This window comes from Lycium ferocissimum, chromosome 2 (assembly GCF_029784015.1).
Source record: "Lycium ferocissimum isolate CSIRO_LF1 chromosome 2, AGI_CSIRO_Lferr_CH_V1, whole genome shotgun sequence".
Taxonomy (NCBI): domain Eukaryota; kingdom Viridiplantae; phylum Streptophyta; class Magnoliopsida; order Solanales; family Solanaceae; genus Lycium; species Lycium ferocissimum.
The window spans coordinates 7,796,719-7,815,907 of NC_081343.1; the positions used below are offsets into that span (position 1 = coordinate 7,796,719).

The following is a 19,189-nucleotide window of genomic DNA, read 5'->3' on the forward strand; positions in this document are numbered from 1 at the left end:
TTTGATTTATGTTCAACACAGTCCAACACAGTTTTCGGTGATGCTTGTCGAATATTTTCGGATAGCAGGAGTGTGGCACCAGAAAAGCTCCTAATAACATTAAATTTATGCTCTTATCTTGCTTCTTTTACTTTCTACCTTTAATGACCCATGTTTCAGTTTCTCCCCAACCTCACCAGTCTTATTCCTTTTTCCATCTTTCAAAGACAATTAACTTCTCTCCTCATTTTTCAATTTTTTGTCCTTCTTCTCAGTTTTCCTCTTCTTTAGTTCCTCAACTCCATCATCCTCCTTTACCTCGATATCTTCATCGCGGCTTTCCTCATTTGCATTATTTCCTGCACTGTTACCAACATCATTATCAATCCCCAATTTATCTATAGCAGTGTCAAAGTCCATATACCTAACTTCATGAATTCTCCCTTTATTCTTCCCCTTCTTCCTTCCTCCTTGAACCCTCCTACTTAACCTCAACCAACCCGCCACTATCCTTACCTTTCTCCTCAGCTTCTTTCTCCTTAAACTCGTTAATCTTGAGCCTGATATCAAGCAACGATTGATACAAAGGCAACGCCAATGAATCAGAAAGTCTCAAGTGTAAGCTTCTCACACTACCCCATTTCTTGGGAACCGCCTGAGCAACACCCTTTATTGCTTCCACCACATTGTCAACAATCTGTCGATCCTCCATTGAATCATTTCCAACCCTCATCACACAACAAGTTTCGGTCCTCAAGTAAAACAACCCATGATACGACCCAAGTTGCATCAAGGCCTTTTATAAGGATCCAAGCTCGTGAGCTTCAAGCATTGCAAGAGTTGCTTATGAAGAGGGACGTACTTGAGTACACTCTAGAGCCATCCCGAGAATTCCAAGTGTCGATGATTGCATAGGAGGACAGAATGGAGAAGAGTGGCGAAGAGAGTTATGCATGCAAAGAGGCTAATACTTAAATGCAAGGCTTTTCAAGTTTCATTTCCAAGAAAGACGAACCAAATTAGGCCTTTACTTGATTAAGGATATAATTGTAATAGCTAGGTAGTCTTCCTAATTTCCCTAGTAAGTAGTAGACTTAAACATTTGCCTACTTAGTCATCCTAAGAGAATAGGTGCTTGGTTGTGTGTAATCTGGAGGTCTTGACTAATCTAGAGCTTTGGTTGCCAAATTGTGTCATTCTATCTATCCCTTTTATTTCCTTATTATTTTCTTTTCATTTCCATTATTGCATCAATTGGTATTAGAGCTTAGTTTAGGTTTGTTCCGTTAAATCTAGTCTTGGGTTTTGTCAAAAGAAGAAGAAAAAAACAGAGAAAATTCAAAAAAATTCAAAAAACCCCAAAAAAATTGTGCTTTTTTTTTTATTGATTTGACACTAAAATCTTGTTCCCTAGTGTTAGTAGAGTCTATGTCTTAAGTTTTAGATCATTTGAGTCATATTTGAATCATCCACCATTAATGGGAGCTTCAAGCTTTGAAGAACACAAATGGGTTTTGGTGATTGTGATCTTAATTGAGGTTGGGTTGTATTGGGCTTTGTTATCCTAACCAAGGGAAGCTTAGAGCCAAAATTTAGGAGACAAATAAATTGATTTGGCCCTAGATTGCATTTGGGTGTTCTTGATGTTCATAAGTACCTTCATAGATTCATATTGAAGAAGAAGACCAAAAAAGAGGGTTTGATCCAAATATTTTTTCCAAGTACAAGTGAAAGCTGTTTGTTGGGTCAAAAGGAGTAACTACTAGCTCGTGTGGGTCAAGGAAAGTCAGTGCATCCAATAAATTCGGCCCAAACTTTGAGGAGAACACATACAGAACGAAACCACTGAAGAGTTGTACGCCCACAAAGATACGGACCGTACATATTTGTACGGCCGATATAATCCCAACCGTATCAAGTGCCACGGAAATCGAGCATTTTGTTTTTTAACAAGTGAGATCCGGTCATGAAGGTACGCACCGTACAATTTGAATTCGCCATACAATTCCAAGTGTTCCAACTGTATAGAGTGAAGGGTCAACCATACATTAAGCCATATAATTTGTACAAACCGTATTGTTCTCAAGTGTTCCTACCGTACAAGTTGAAGAGAGACCGTACATTGAGCGTACAAAATAAATACGGACCATAGCATACAAGATCAAACCGTATAACTTGATACGATCCATATAATTTAAGGTAATCATAATTCAATTCTAGCTCAATTTCTTTCACTTCTTTGATTCTCTAAACTCATTAACAATGAGTAATCGTACTTAAAGTTAGTTCTTGAGTCCGTAATTTCTTTTGTGCTAAGTCTTTTCGTGCTTTTCTTTGTTTTAACTTCGGTAACACTTCTTGATTCAAGTCGTTAGTTTAATTGAGTCGTCAGTTCTTCCAAGTCAAACAAGAATCTGTTCCGGCCAAGAGTAGAACTTAAATCCCTTGTGACTAATCAGCATAACAAGAACACAATAATTGACTGAAACAATTTGTGAGGCAAATCAAAGGTGCGCATACTTGAGAGTTTTGTGAGTTGCATTTCACTAACTTATATGTTTGCTTGTTTTGTTGAGTGTCTTTAATATGTACCATGACAACGGGAGAAGAATCACAAGTTCCCACCAGGGAACCAAAACTTCTTGATGTGATAAGGATGTTGACGTACATGAATAGTCGGATGGAAAGTATGGATAGCTGGATAGGAGCAATTGAAGGAGGTACTAGGGAGGTATCTTTCTCAACGCTAGTCGCTATCAAGGAAACACAAGTATCTTGCTCTAAGACACTTCACCTACCTTGTCCCCTGGAACCATCCATTAATTATACAACCCCACTCCTCAAAACACCACACCACCACCCAACATTGCAATACCCCAATGTGACACAGCACCACAAGACCAAATTCAACATGAAACACCACCAAATGATCCTATAATACCCCAAAACCGTCCGAACCGTCAACCAATTCAGAATGTACAACCCTTGGATGATGACTACTAAGATGAGGTAGAAGAGGAGGTGTGTGATAGATATTCTAATCAAGCTTAGGGGCAATGAGGACAAGTACAAGGCCCGCAATGAGGTAGAGGTAGAAAGATCGGCCCTATCCCTCAAATGGGTAGGCGAGGAGGTTACCAAGATAAGATTATTTATGATGTTGTTCCTATGCAAGCTTGTAACCTTTTACTTGGAAGACCTTGGCAATATGACAGGTCGACCAAGCATGATGGAGAACAAATCGGTACACACTTGTACACAATGGGCTCAAACATATGTCATGTCCTATGTCACCTTTGCAAGCTGGGGAAGTCTATCACAAAATGAGGGAGTTGAAGGAGAAGGGCAAGGGCGTACAAGGAAATAGTAAGGGAAGTAGTCCACAAGAGGGGAGTGAGAAAAAAAAATCGAAGTGAAAGGCTAAGGTGGTCTCTTGGAAAATCTAGGGAAGATTAGGGAGGAGTTGGAGTAGGGAAGATTAGGGAGGAGTTGGAGGAGTGACAACCAGTGATCCTCCTCACACATAGGGACTATGCTTTGCACACTAATGCACTAACTTATTCTTTGCCTAGTTCTATTTCTTCACTTTTGCAGGACTATGATGATGTGTTCCCAATGGAACTCCCAAAGGGATTGCCACCCTTAAAGGGAATTGAGCCCCAAATCGAATTTATCCCGGGGTCCCAATTGTCAAACAAACCGGCTTATAGAGCCAACCCGGATGATGCCAAAGAACTTCAAAGGCAAGTGAATGAACTCTTTGAAAAGGGAGTAGTGCGAGAAAGTATGATTCTGATACCTTGGGGTTAGGACGCGTCGTAGTAAATCCAGATGTGCATGAAAGGATTAAGATCATTCATGAGTTTATAGAGGTTTTATGACAACCTTGATACCGTTAGATGTTATTTTGGTACGGTATATATATTTTCTCTTATAAATGAAACCTTTTAGAAAGATTTGATATATATGATTTTAGCTAGTTATTATTATTACTACTTTTTGGGATATGATTTAAATTATATATATGAACTTTATAATGAGATTTTATTTATTATAATGATAGAAATTATATTTCCAAAGTAAAGTTATCTTTTTCCGTTTTGAGAGCTAATGGAACAAATTTGTACTGTTTATATAAGGTTGGAAAAATTAGAATTTGATAAGATGTAATTTTTATCAATATCTTAATTTTTATGAAATATTAGTATATGTCCTAATTTTATATACTTATGATTTTATTTATAACATAACTGAAATTTCAGAAATTGGTTATTTAAGGAAATATTATGATTATAATATCAAAGTAGTATATTTTGGTGATAAGCACAAATTATGGGAGGTGTTGTAGCAAGTTGTATGTGGCAAAATATTATCCATGCACCATCACTAAGACATGTGGCAATATTTTGTTATACCCATTTGTAGTTGTTAAAAGATGGTAATTACCATTTTTTAATATTTTAAAACCCATTTTTGTTTCTTAATTTGGAAGGGATTGTTTTTTTAAAATAGATGTATATACTCATATGCTCCACCGCCGATGGAGCTGGCTGGGGGGAGACAAAATATTTATTACATGTTCTTAGTTTTGGGTTAAACTTTTCTATTATTTATAAATGGGAAGGGAGGACGAACCCTGCTGCACATATTTGTACGAAAAGCAACATAAATTGTACTGTCAACTTGGACATATTTTATTGGGTGACTGAATTTCGTTGTTCTACTAATGCAAACACATATATTGTAGCTCAATATTAACCTTCTATTTTACTTTTATGGGAATACGTGTTTACTTTTTTGTCTATGTGGAGAAACAACTGATTTCCTCTTCCATTCTCACTTAGATTTCCCTCTCACTTTTGACTTATATTCGTTCTACTTCTCTATCTCTCTCTAACTTGTGTCTTATAATATCTGCTCTGCTGCTAATTCTACCTGCAAAATTGATGCACTCCCTTTTTTCAAAATTGGTTGTTCTCCAGTGTTTCTCGGTAAGCCTGCTTTCATTTGTCTGTGTGTTAGGTAGGTACTTTAATTTATTTTTCTCCTTAAATTTTTATGGGTTTTCTGTATTGAGATGTTGGTTGCAGGCTAATTCTGGAGAACTTCATTTGTCATTATGAAATCTGAATTGGCATAGTTACAAACTAATAAAGAGGAAGGAGTGGACTTTCTTCCATGGTTAACAGGTAGTATACATGCCAGTGATTTTCTGCAGAGCTTTCTATTCCCTACATTTTGCAATGTTGCTTTAGTTTTTTTTTTTTTTTATTTAACATATTATTTCACTTCCTTCGCTGCCATTTGCAGCATAAAGAAAGAAGCAATACATGTTTCGATGAACCTCTATCCTAATCCACAGGTACATTCCGTTTATTGTTCACTTGTTCCCTCTTAAGACTAGAAAAAGAGCTTGCTTGGCCAGATTTCTCCTACAGTGTTTTAGCAGTTGCATCTCCAAGTTCAATGACATTCTTTAAAAAATGATTGACCAGCTTCTTTTAAAGGCAATATTATTTTAAATGTCCAACTAATAATGTGACGATAATTTTTTGTTCAACCAACTTTCTATACAAGTAAAAGGTCATAGAAAGATTTTTAAAAAAAATGCATAGTTGTACTTAATGACTGGAGTGAGTTGCTTTATGTTTTTAGAAAGGCTAAATTATTAGGAAAAATAATTGGTTATAAGAGTGTAGAGGTTACTGAATGAGTTTAGATGATTAATATATTAGGTGGAAAGGTTAGAGATCTACTATTGAGTGCCCATCATATCAGCCTCAACAACTATGTTTAAAAGTAAGTCTAATAAATTTTGCAGCTTGAATTACAAGCTTGAGGATAATTTGGTAGAAGCAGCCTAAAATGTCTCTATTTGTTGCGGCACATGTTTTATTCTTAAGAATGACTTGATGGAGGTACAGAGGCATGTTATAGCGGTTGTGATCAACCATTAAAGAGTAAAATGGTTGATTGTGCTGATTTGAAAAGTTTTTGATTGCTCCAATAATTTGGGTTTATAGGTAAATCAATGTGTTATCTTCTTTAAGTTGTTTAAGTTCCAATAATTTTGCCTTAATCATATAGGACATATTCAGGCATATTTGATGTGAATCTCACTTGTCGTGTTAAGTATGTTAATTATGATACCAACAATTTTTGTCTCAACCATATGGGGTCAATTTGTGCATACTGGATGGGAGTATTAATTATGGTATCAGGTATGTTAAATATGTTGGTGGAACTTTGTAAAGTTGTACTGTTTTACAAACCTCAAAACTGGCCACCACTCCCTAACCAAAATTCATATCACAAATCTTCAAACCCAAAGCCAGAAATACTCATGATGAACCCCTCAAGCTCCAGTCACACCCCTGAATTTCCTTTGCAACAACCTTTTGAAAAAGACGGTGCAAGCCATGCCCCAAAAATTCCAAAGCAAATATTTTATTGATATCGGAAAATTTACAGGGAGATTGTTTGATGCCTTCTAACTATTACATAGCCTCCTATTTATAGGAGTTGGAGGCTTCCACAAGACTTATCTTACACAAATAAATTTATCATAAACATAATAAAAAGAAAAGATAAGATATAGGAGTATACAAAGTGAACTTATATCCATTCTGGGAAAGATTTTAAGTTCATTGGACCAAACATTTTTCAAAGCTCGATTATTAAATTAGATTGCTTTTGATCCTGAAATTGGGATAGATTTCTCCTGGACATTATTCTTTAGCTATGAAACAATCTGTTTGGAGAGAAAATTGAAGGACTAAAGGAAGTGTTCAAATGATAGATGCAAATAATAGTGGAAATATACGCCAGAAGAACTGGAAAAGAGTTTGGAAAGAGTCTGTGCCAATAGGAAGAATTTAAGAAGTAGTTTGTTTAATGCAAACTGTAAGTGATACTCTTTGTTATGCTTCTCATTTGGTATTTAAAGCTTGCTTTGACACCATACAGGTTTCTTCGTCACACGATAAAAGTTCAATTGTTTCATCCGCAAATTAAAAGGTGTCCATATTTCAATTGTTTCAGCCTCAAATTAAAAGGTGTCCATCATACGGATGGGAGTTTCCACAGAGACTATAAAAACGAGCTTGCATCAACTTTGGAAGATTTTTTTGGTTTCCACAATCTCAAGTTTGTAATTATTACTAGAGCAAGCTTTAGATAAAACACCTTTAATTTGTATACATTACCATAATTCAATCAATGACAGTTTTGGGCCCGTGCATAGCACGAGCTTTGGTTGCTAGTACATATATAAACATTTACGTTCAGTGAAAAGCAACAAGAAATTGGTGCAATTCGTCCTTTTCTTTTCCTTCTTTGTTCACTAACGAAGTGCATCAACATTTTATTCAATATACTATTCCAGTGGTATCTGTGCTGAGCCCGGGCCCAAAGTCAAGGTAATGATGCATTTCATAATGATTTTAATTGAAAAACAATAATTTATGTACGTTTCTTAGGCTCAGCTCTTCTAAGATAATCGCTTCTTAATCATGTATTATTCATTATTTAAGTTTGTGATCACATAATTAAATAATTTACTATAGACTTGTTATAAGAAAGTAGGTTTGCTAGGGAATAAATAGATATAAAAAAGAGACAGAGATAACTTGAGGTTTAATAACTTAATTTAAAGTATGCAAAAATGATTTCAAGCTGTCTATAATCATAAATTGAAAAGAACATTTTAATATTTTATAAATTTGTGAGCATATAATTTCTAGTTAGAGGTAGGAATAGATTGTTTTGGTATTTATTGATTAACTACTCATAATCTCATGTGACAATGATTTATGCTAAAACAAATATGGTGATTAAAGTTTAGTTTTAGATGAAATTAAAAAAAAATCATAGAAACAGAGTTTAAGAATTAATTTAGTTTGTCATTGACTCATTGATGCTTGACTCTTAAAAGAAAACTTTCATACTCAACCAATTAAGAATTATATGATTTCTGACAAATAAAATTGTTTGCATGAAAGAAGGATGCGATCATCAATATTTAATAATTATGGGATTGAGGAGGTGATCACTTGGTAAGAATCTTTTCCTCTTTACTATCCCAATTAATTAAGCAAATTGAATAAAATTTAAAGGTTTTTTTATTTATTATTTTTCAAGATTTTAATCTATTAATTCTTTAAAAGTTTTGGAATTTTTTTTATGGTATAATTGTTTTAAATCATTAAATCTAATTTTATATTTTCATTTTTTTTTAACTAAAAATAAGATCTAGAGAAATTTAATGGTAATTTTAGAATTATTAAAGAAAATTTGATCGACGGACTACTCTTCCAGTACCAAATGAGTTCTTCAAAGTTTTCTTCATCACCATTTTAAATTATCTTTGTGCATAGCCATTTCTATTAGATGACATCATCATCACCATTCACAACTTTTTAAGCATTTTTAGAATACTCAAAATTGATTATATTTACCAAATTAAATGTGTCAACCTAAGCAAACATGAAATAAAATAGGGGCAAAAATAAGACATACAAAAAAGATATGCTATCAAAAAGGATTTGAAAGCATCTTGATTTATTGGAAACATACTTTGCTACATGAAGTAATAAATAGCAAATATAAAGGCAATTTGAAAGAGCAAACCATTTTGGTTGGGCCAATCAAATAGTTACAATGTAACTAAGTACCCTATATATAGTAGTAATGCAGCAACATCTAAATATAGAGCGGCAACGTACTTTCCAAATATAGTAGTAACGTACCTTCCAAATATATTAGCAATGTTATTCCATTTAAGATCAACCCAATTTCAATCATGACGATTCTTCAGTTGATTTGTTGATTCTAGCATTGAATCTCTCTGGATAATAGTAAACCAAAGGTTTCTCCATAGTGAAATAAAGTGAAGCTAAGGTATGAACCATCTTCTCCTTCACGTTTATAGATTGATTTGAGTTCCGAATGTGTTTTAGTTGCTATGAAAGTATAGGTTGGTGTTTACATGTTGAGATTGATAGTTGGGAGTTATTATAGTTTTGTTGGGTGCTATATGGTGTTGTGAGGCTGCTCTTATAATGATTTAGGTCTTTGGAAATATAAGAGTGTTCTATATGAGCTAGCTGATGTTTTAGAAGCACTTGGTTATTACTAGTTAGTAAATTGAAGATTGAGTTGATGTAGTTGAACTGCTAATTTTGTTGTGATATTGTTCTTGAATTTGGAAGAAAGAAGTGTAAAAGGTATCGTGTATGAGCGTATATTGGACTGTTTTGATGTATATTCTTATGTATTGATGATTTGAATCCAAAAAAAAGGAATTTAAGAAGGTTAAGTTGTTATTGTGGGATTGTTGGTTGTGTTGTGTTGGTTAAAGACTAGAGGAGATGATGTCCATTTATTTTTATAACTGAATTATCATTTGATATACATAATATACTAGTATCGTCTAAGATCATATATGTATCCCTTTGTTATAGGGTTGGTGTACTAGTTACGATGAGTTGTTGTTGGATCGTATTGGCGACACGAGGTATGTTAAGGCTGCTCCTTCTTTTCTTGGTATGATTCCATATATAATAAGGGCGTAATAAACCTTATGACTAGAGATCTGTCAAAGTAAAGCTCGTTCTATTGTTACATAACTTCTTAGTGTTATGTTATTCTTTCTGAGGGCTCATATCCCCTCTCTATATCCTTGAGTTTATATAGAGACAGAAGAGATGTGTTACAATATCAATAGTTTTTAGCATATGCATGATATACATATATTTTCTTTAGCCTGGCCACTTGGTCAGTGAGACATTTTATTTAGCCTAGTCACTTGGTCAGTGAAATAGATATGCCTGGCCTACGGGTTAGTGAGAGAGTTTTCCTGGCCGAAGGGTCAATGAGACAGATTGCTTGGCGGACGAGTCAGTGAGAGAGATTTCCTAGCGACTTGGTCAGTGGGATATACATTATTACTACATTGCATTTCACATGAGACAAATCAGGTGAGACATTTCAGGATATTCCTTTGCCTCCAGATTATATTGTTTTAGTTCAGTTATTCTGTTGCCTTACATACTCAGTACATTATTTCGTACTGATGTCTTTTTTGCCGCGAGAGCTGCATTTATGCCTGCAGGTACAGATAGACAGACAGATAGACTTTTCCAATAGGTGGGACCAGACATCAGCTGATTGGTGAGCTCTACCTATCTGGAGTTTCCAGGTCTAGTTTTGTAGTCTCTTTGTGTTATAGATATGATAGGTAGGCTGGGGCCCTGTCCTGATCATGATATAGTTGCGCTTTCCTTAGAGGCTTGTAGACGAGTCCTGTATGGTAGCCTTACTGACCTTGTATATGTCTACCTTGATGCCGTTGGTTGTGTACGTTTATAGCGACCTCGTCGGCTCGCTCAGTATATATATGTTTGGGTGTGTGCGCCTCATTCAGATGAGATAGCCAGTCTTTATACATATTTAAAGTGTGGCCTTATCGGTTTGTTGGTGTTGTTTGTTTACAGGTAGTCCCTGTCGGCCTAAGTTGAGGGTTATCCCTCTAGAGTTACAGGTTCAGAGTGGTTCGCTCGGGCCGAGTGTAGCACCGGGTGCCGGCCACGCCTCTCCAAATTTGTAGCATGACAAACTTGGTATCAGAGCAGTTTTGTCCTAGGGAGTATAGCTGCAAGCCGTGTCTAGCAGAGTCTTGTTTATAAATGTGTTGTGCACCACATCATATAAACAGGAAGCTACGAGGCATTGTTAGGATTGGTTACCCTTCTTTCTTATTCCAGATCGTGCTGCAGAGCTGGGTCATAAAAAGTCCCTATCAGATCAGGTACGCCCTAGATATGCTGGGAATGTGTTAGAACCCCGAGCTGTGATCCAACATTCGAGGATGAATGTTCCTAATGGGGGAAGGATGCAACACCTCGTACCTTGGCGTTAGGATGTGTCATAGTAAATCTATATGAGCGAGAAAGGATTAAGATCATTCATGAGTTTATAGAGGTTTTATGACAACCTTGATACCGTTAGATGTTATTTTGATACGGTATATATATTTTCTCCTATAAATGAAACCTTTTAGAAAAATTTGATAAATATTATTTTAGCTAGTTATTATTATTACTACTTTTTGGGATATGCATTAAATTATATATATATATATATATATATATATATATATATATATATATATATATATATATATATATATATGACATGAGGAAGATTATAAAGAGATTTTATTTATTAAAATGATAGAAATTATATTTCCAAAGTAAAGTTATCTTTTTCCGTTTTGAGAGCTAATGGTACAAAATTTGTACTCCTTATATTAGATTGGAAAAATTAGAATTTGATAAGATGTAATTTTTATCAATAACTTAGTTTTTATGAAATATTAGCATATGTCCTAATTTTATATACTTATGATTTTATTTATAACATAACTGAAATTTCAGAAATTGGTTATTTAAGGAAATATTATATTTATAAAATCAAAGCAGTCTATTTTAGTGATAAGTACAAATTATGGGATGTGCTGTAGCAAGTTGTATGTGTCAAAATATTATCCCTCCACCATCACTAAGACATGTGGCAATATTTTGTGATACCCATTTGTAGTTGTTAAAAGGTGGCAATTACCATCTTTTAATATTTTAAAATCCATTTTCGGTTCTTAATTTGGAAGGGATTGTTTTTTTTTTAAAATAATATGTATATACTCATATGCTCCACCGCCAATGGAGCTGGCTGGGGAGAGACAAAATATTTATACATGTTCTTAATTTTGGGATAAACTATCCATAAATACACATTTACGTTCAGGTGAAATGCAACAAGAAGTTATGGCGATTCGTCCTTTTCTTTTCCTTCTTTGTTCACTAACGAAGTGAATCAACATTTTATTCAATATATGCAGCAACATCTAAATGTAGAGCAGCAACGTACTTTCCAAATATAGTAGTAACGTACCTTCCAAATATTGCAGCAACATTATTACATTTAAGATCAACCCAAGTTCAATCATGATGATTCTTCCATTGATTTGGTGATTCTAGTGTTGAATCTCTCTGGATAATAGTAAACCAAAGGTTTCTCCATGGTGAAATAAAGAGAAGCGAAGGTATGAACCATCTTCTCTATCATGTTTATAGATTGATTTGAGTTCCAGACATGTTTAAGTTTCTATGAAAGCATAGGTTGGTGTTTACATGTTGAGATTAATAGTTGGGAGTTGTTATAGTTTTGTTGGGTGTCATATGGTGTTGTGAGGCTGCTCTTATAATGATTTAGGTGCTGGAAATATAAGAGTGTTCTATATGAGCTAGTTGATGTTTTAGAAGCACTTGGTTATTACGAGTTAGTAAATTGAAGATTAAGTTGATGTAGTTGAACTACTAATTTTGTTTTGTTATTGTTCTTGAATTTGAAAGAAAGAGGCGTAAAAGGTATCGTATACTAGGGTATATCGGATTGTTTTGATGATTTGAGTCCAAAAAAAGGACTTTAAGAAGGTTAAGTTTTTATTGTGGGATTGTTGGTTGTGTTGTGATGGTTAAAGACTACGGGAGATGCTGTCCATTTATTTTTAGAACCGAATTATCATTTGATATACTAGTGTCGTCTAAGGTCATAAATGTATCCCTTTGTTATAGGTTGACGTACTAGTTACGGCGAGTTCGTTGTTGGATCGTATTGGCGACATGAGGTATATTAAGGCAGCTCCTTTTCTTGGCATGATTCCAGATATAGTAAGAGCGTAACGAACCTTATGACTAGAGATTTATCAAAGTAGAGCTCGTTCTATTGTTGCATAGCTTCCGAGTGTTATGTTATTCTTTGTGAGGGCTCATATCCCCTCCCTATGTCCATAAGTTTATAGAAAGACAAAAGAGACATGTTACAGTGTCAATATATTTCAGCATATGCATAATATACTGCATGCCTGGCGTATGGGTCAGTGAGACAGATTGTCTGGCCGACGGGTCAATGAGACAGATTGCCTGGCCGACGGGTCAATGAGACAGATTGCCTGGTCACTTGGTCAGTGAGATTTTTCAGTTGCCTGGCCACTTGGTCAGTGAGATATACATTATTACTATATTGCATTTCACATGAGATAGATCAGGTGAGACATTTCAGGGTATTCCTTGGCCTCCAAATTATATTGTTTTAGTTCAGTTTCGGTTTTAATTATTCTGTTACCTTACATACTCAGTACATTGTTTCGTACTGACATCCCTTTTGCCGGGGAGCTGCATTCATGCCTGCAAGTACAGATAGACAGACAGATACGGGACCAGACATCAGCTGATTGGTGAGCTCCACTTATCCGGAGTTGTCAGGTCTAGTTTTGTAGTCTCTTTTATTATAGATATGGTGGGTAGGTCGGGGCCCTGTCCCGACCATGATATAGTTATGCTTTCCTTAGAGGCTTGTAGACGAGTCCTGTATGGTAGTCTTACTGGCCTTGTATATGTCTACCTTGATATATGTCTTGGGTGTGTGTGCCCTATTTAGATTAGATAGTCAATCTCTATACATATTTAGAGAGTGGCCTTGTCGGCTTGTTGTATTGTTTGTTTACAGGTAGGCCCGGTCGGCATAAGTTGAAGGTTATCCCTCCATAGTTACAGGTTCAGAATAGTTCTCGGGCCAAGTGTGGCATCGGGTGCCGTCCACGCCTCTCGGGATTTTAGGCATGGTGTCGTGCCCGTGGTCTTAGTGCCAAAGAAAGATGGAATATGGCGCATGTGTTTTGATTGTCGAGCCATCAACAAGATAACGGTAAAGTATCTCCACCCCATCCCTCGTCTTGATGACATGCTTGATGTATTGAATGGTTCATGCATATTCTCTAAGATAGATCTTAGGAGCGGACACCATCAAATTTGGATGAAACCCAGAGATGAGTGGAAAACGGCATTTAAGACCAAGCTTGGTCTATATGAATGGTTGGTGATGCCTTTTGGTCTCACTAATGCTCCTAGGACTTCCATGCATTTAATGGATCATGAGATGAAACCTTTTTTTTTAATGACATGGGAACTCGCAACCCCTACCCTTCGGGTGCACACAGGGTAAACCCAACTCCTGTGCAATAGCTCGCAAACCACACAGGAGAGGTAACCGCACTAGGCAAGCCCGGTGTATAGTAAAATCTTTTATTGGCAAATTTGTAGTTGTTTGCTTTGATGATATCTTGGTGTATAGTAAAATCATGGATGAGCATGTTGATCATTTGAAATGGGTGTTTGAAGTGTTTAGACAAGAACAACTTTATGCTAATCTAGCTAGATGCTCTTTTTGTGTTGATGAAGTTGTTTTCTTGGGGTTTGTGTAAGTTCAAGGGACGTTGAGGTTGATGAATCCAAATTAGACGCTATTAAGAATTGGCCAACTCTTAAATCCATTGGTGATGTGAGAAGTTTTCATAGATTGGCTAGTTTCTATAGGCAGTTTGTTAAACGGTTTAGTACCATAGCTGCCCCCTAGACCGAGGTAATCCGGAAGGATAAGCCCTTTTCGTGGGGTGAGGAGCAAGCAAGGGCTTTTGAGACCTTGAAACAAATGCTTAGCTCCACACCGTTGTTGCAATTACCCGATTTTGACAAAATCTTTAAAATTGAATGTGATGCTAGTAAAGTAGGTATCGGTGTCGTTTTCATGCAAGATCAAAAGCCCATTGTCTATTTTAGTGAAAAGCTTAAGGGTGCGACGTTTAATTACTCCACCTATGATCTTGAATTGTATGCTTTGATTAGAGTTTTGGGAAATTGACAACACTAGAGTTTGTTATTAGGACCGACCATGAGTCCTTGAAACATCTTAAGGCCCAAGGTAGGTTGAACAAACAGCATGCCAAATGGGTTGAATTTCTTGAAACTTTTCCTTATGTAATCCAATACAAAAAGGGGAAGGATAATGTAGTGGCGATCCCTTGTCTAGAAAACATGTTTTGATAATTAATTTTGTCTTTCAAATTAATGGGTTTTGAAATCTTGAAGACATTGTACCCCAAGGTCCCCGTCTTTGCAAAAATCTTTCAAGATTACGAAGAATGGGAAAGGGAAAGATGGATTAGTGATAGGACTTCTACTCCCTATTCAAAATTTGATGGTTTCTTGTTCAAGAACAAGCAACTATGTGTGCTCATGAGCTCTTGGAGGGAACTATTTGTAAGGGAGGCACATGATAGGGGATTGATGAGACATGTTGGAATTGATAAAACTTTGGGAATTCTTTAAAAGCAATTTTATTAGCCTAATATGTGTCAGGATGTTGCTAAAATTTGTGGTTAATGAATTGAGTGTCGTGGTGCTAAGTCTAGGCTCTTTCCCTATGGTTTGTGTACCCCTCGCCTCACCCCTCAAAGACCCTGGCTTGACATTTCTATGGATTTTGTGTTGGGCTTGCAACGACTAAAAAGGGCAAAGATAGCATTTCTGTTGTAGTTGACCACTTTTCAAAGATGGCTCACTTTATTGCATGTCATAAGATTGATGAAGCGTCTCATGTTACATCGTTGTTTATTGAGAACGTGGTCAAATTGCATGGTATTCCCAAAACCATAGTGAGTGATCGAGACTCTAAGTTCGTTAGCCACTTTTGGAAGGAATTGTGGGGACGACTTGGGGCTAGATTGTTGTTTTTTACGTCTTGTCACCCACAAACCGATGGCCAAACCGAGGTTGTGAATAGGTCTTTAGGTTTTATGCTTAGGGACATGGTTAAGAGAAAACTAGCATCTTGGAAAGATCAATTGCATTTAGTTGAATTTACATATAATAGAGTCATTCATAGTACTATTGGCATGTCTCCATTTGAGGTTGTTCATGGGTTTAACCCACTAACCCCTCTAGATCTCACCCCTTTGTCTCAAGATGTTGTTTTGAGTTTAGATGGAAACAAAAGGGTCGAGGCCATGAAGAAGTTGCATAAGAAGGTGAGGCTTCACCTTAAGAAGAAAAAGAATCAATAGATGACCATAAGAGCAAATGAAGGTCATAAGCGAGTTGTACTTGAACCGGGCGATTGGGTTTGGGTACATTTTCGCAAGAAAAGGTTTCCTAACAAAAGGAAGACCAAGTTGATGCCTAGAGGAGATGGTCCATTTGAGGTGCTTGAGCGACTCAATGACAATGGATACAGGGTTGACCTTCCTCCGAAATATCAAGTTCATAACACCTTTAATGTGTGATCTCTCACCTATGGAGTGGATGATGGTGACCCCTTAAATTTGAGGACAAATTCTTTTCAAGATAGGGAGAATGATACAACCCAAGTTGCATCAAGACCTTTTACAAGGAGCCAAGCTCGTGAGCTTCAAGAATTGCAATGGTTGTTCATGAAGAGGGACGTACTTGAGTACACTTTAGAGCTGTTTCGGGATTCCAAGTGTTGATGATTACATGGGATGATGGAATGGAGAAGAGTGGCGAAGAGGGCTATGCATGCAAAGAGGCTAATACTTAAATGCAAGCCTTTTCAAGTCTCATTTCCAAGGAAGACCAACCAAACAAGGCCTTTACTTTATTAAGGGTATAATTGTAATAGCTAGCTTGTCTTCCTTATTTCCCTAGTATAAGTAGTAGACTTAAACATTTCCCTACTTAGAGTTATATGAATATTGATGATATTATACACTTTGAGTGTTGAGAGCTTGTGTAAGCATTTGATTGAGAACCTTGTTGAGGGGATTGGTTGCTTCGGAACTTAGATTTCCTTGAGGTCATCCTAAGAGAATAGGTGCTTGGTTGTATGTAATTTGGAGGTTTTAGCTAATCTAGAGCTTTGGCTGCCAAATTGTGTCTTCCATTGTGTCATTCTATCTATCCCTTTTATATCCTTGTTATTTTCTTTTCTTCTCATTTCTATTATTGCGTCAACCCAGACCCACAAGTTCTCTCAACTTGCCCCTTCCAATTCTTGTGTGTCAAGTCCAATGGCAAAGACGGCTTCTTTTTCTTGAAAAACTGGTTACCAAGAAGCTTAGGACACAAATGAACAATCCTTCTGTCAGCCAAGAAAAGATCATATGAATCACAAAGCTTTCTTTTTCCTTCAAAGGGTTTGTAGTTTGTCTTGAGCTTGGAAAGCTTGATGACTTTGGTGATGGTGGGTATTATGTTTTGGGATTTGATGATCTTCTTGGCAGCATCTAAAGTGAGTTTTGAATCAGGTATAAAAACCTACTATCGTACCTCGAGCAAATAAGCCCAGTACTCATTGAGCATGTAAAAGTCCCATTTAAATCTTCGAATTGAAAGGGTCACAATCTGTTTTGGGAAAACCACACAAAATGCCCGCTTTAGATAAATTATTTATACAGAACTTCCCCTTCACAAACTAATTTCGACAGTACCCCTCAGCCAAAAAAAAATTACCCGACGTACGCATGTGCCATAGTTGGCATCAGCTGCCTGTCCTTCATTTTGTTTTCTTTAATAGTTTTGTCTTTTCTTCTTTCATTTCCTTTTCCCTTTTTTGTTTATCTTCTCTCTTTCCGTTATTTTTTTTGTTCTCCATCTTTGTCTTTTCTCCTTTTTTTTTAAATAAAAATATTAAATAACTATTTTAGACTAATTAAAATATAGGAAAATTAAATAAATAGAGTACACCATAAATAAATAAAAATTAATAAAATTACTAGCCTATTTTTAAAATTTAAATTAATATAAAATATATTTTTCAATTTTTTATCTCATTTGGAAATGAAAACTAAACTTATATAAAACATATGACTCAATTTTTTTTTAATAAAATTTAACTTGATAAAATGACTTAGAAATTAAAATGCCAAAATAAGCTTAAAGTCAATTAGTTGTATTTTCGTTTAATTTTTTTTTTTCAGGAATGAAGTAGTCTTTATGATACCCTCTCAGTATACAATGTATACCATGTGGGTATCATAGAGGATCGATAATTGATTATTATTTTTTTCAGGAATGAAGTAGTCTATATGATACCCTATCAGTATATGATATATACCATGTAAGTATTAGATGACTAAACTCTTTTCTCTTTTTAAGGAATGAATCCGCTTTCTATGATATCTAACCAGTATATGATACATCATGCGGATCAGTCATTCATGATACTATCATGGTATATGCAGTCCTTCATGATATTATCTCAGTATATGGTATACCATGATGGTATCATGCAAGACTGCTGACACAGGTGAAAGACTCAAGAAATTCTCTATAATACCATCTCAGGATTTCAGCAATCCTTCATGATACCATCTCAGTATATGGTATATACCATAATGGTATCATCTAAGATTGCTGACATAGGTGAAGGACTCAAGAAGTTCTCCATAATACCATCTCAGTCTATTTTTTTTACCATGATGGTATCACGGAGGATTGTGGATTGATTCATTCAAGGACTTCAGCGATCCTTCACGATACTATCTGAGTATATGGTATGTACCATGATGGTATCACGTAGGACTGTTGAAGAGCATCTCGTTGAAGGACTCATGATACCATCGCAGTATATGGCATATACCATGATGGTATCATGGAGGACCTAGGAGTGTTTCATTCAATTACTTCAGCAGTCCTATGTGATACCACAATGATATAAAAGACATACCATATTGGTAGCATAGAGGACTGAGAACTTCCCTTCCTTTTTGCTGCATTTGGCAAAACAAAGAATTTGTACTAATAACATGTAAATGAGCTTTTTATTTCAATATCGTAAGCATTTTATTTTGATACCATAAGCATTACAAATATACTGCGATGGCACCATGTAGTAGTATATTTTGAAGGAATGATCTAATCCTTCATGATACCTTGTCAGTATATAATTGTTATATCCCGCATTTTGTACATTGGGATGTTCCGAGCTAGTTGTGATAAGTTAAGGACAAGACTATTCCGGGATACGAGGTTGAGACTTTTGACCTTCGATTTTGTTTTAAGGCATAAGTTGCTTATGATTTTATTGGCATGGAATATTAAGAAAAGTTTGGGGTTAAAAGTGAATTATGAAAAGTTGACAATTCATGAAACAAAAGGCCAATGTGGCCGTGTGATGTGTATGGGGCATGGCCCACATGGATTAATACTATATGTAGATAAAAGATGACCAAGTGATCATATTATTCATCTTTCACCCCTTAGAACATTGGAGAAACTTGGAGAAAAAAAAGATGAAGACCATTCGGCCATGGCAAGCTAAAATTGAGGTCCAAAAATCTTGACCAAAAAAAAAATAT

The 19,189-nt window shown here is 35.8% G+C and overlaps 1 pseudogene; it reads right to left on the reverse strand.

The window, feature by feature from the left end:
• Positions 1 to 105: 105 nt before the first annotated feature.
• Positions 106 to 18,474, reverse strand: LOC132047402 (uncharacterized; annotated as a pseudogene).
• Positions 18,475 to 19,189: the final 715 nt, after the last annotated feature.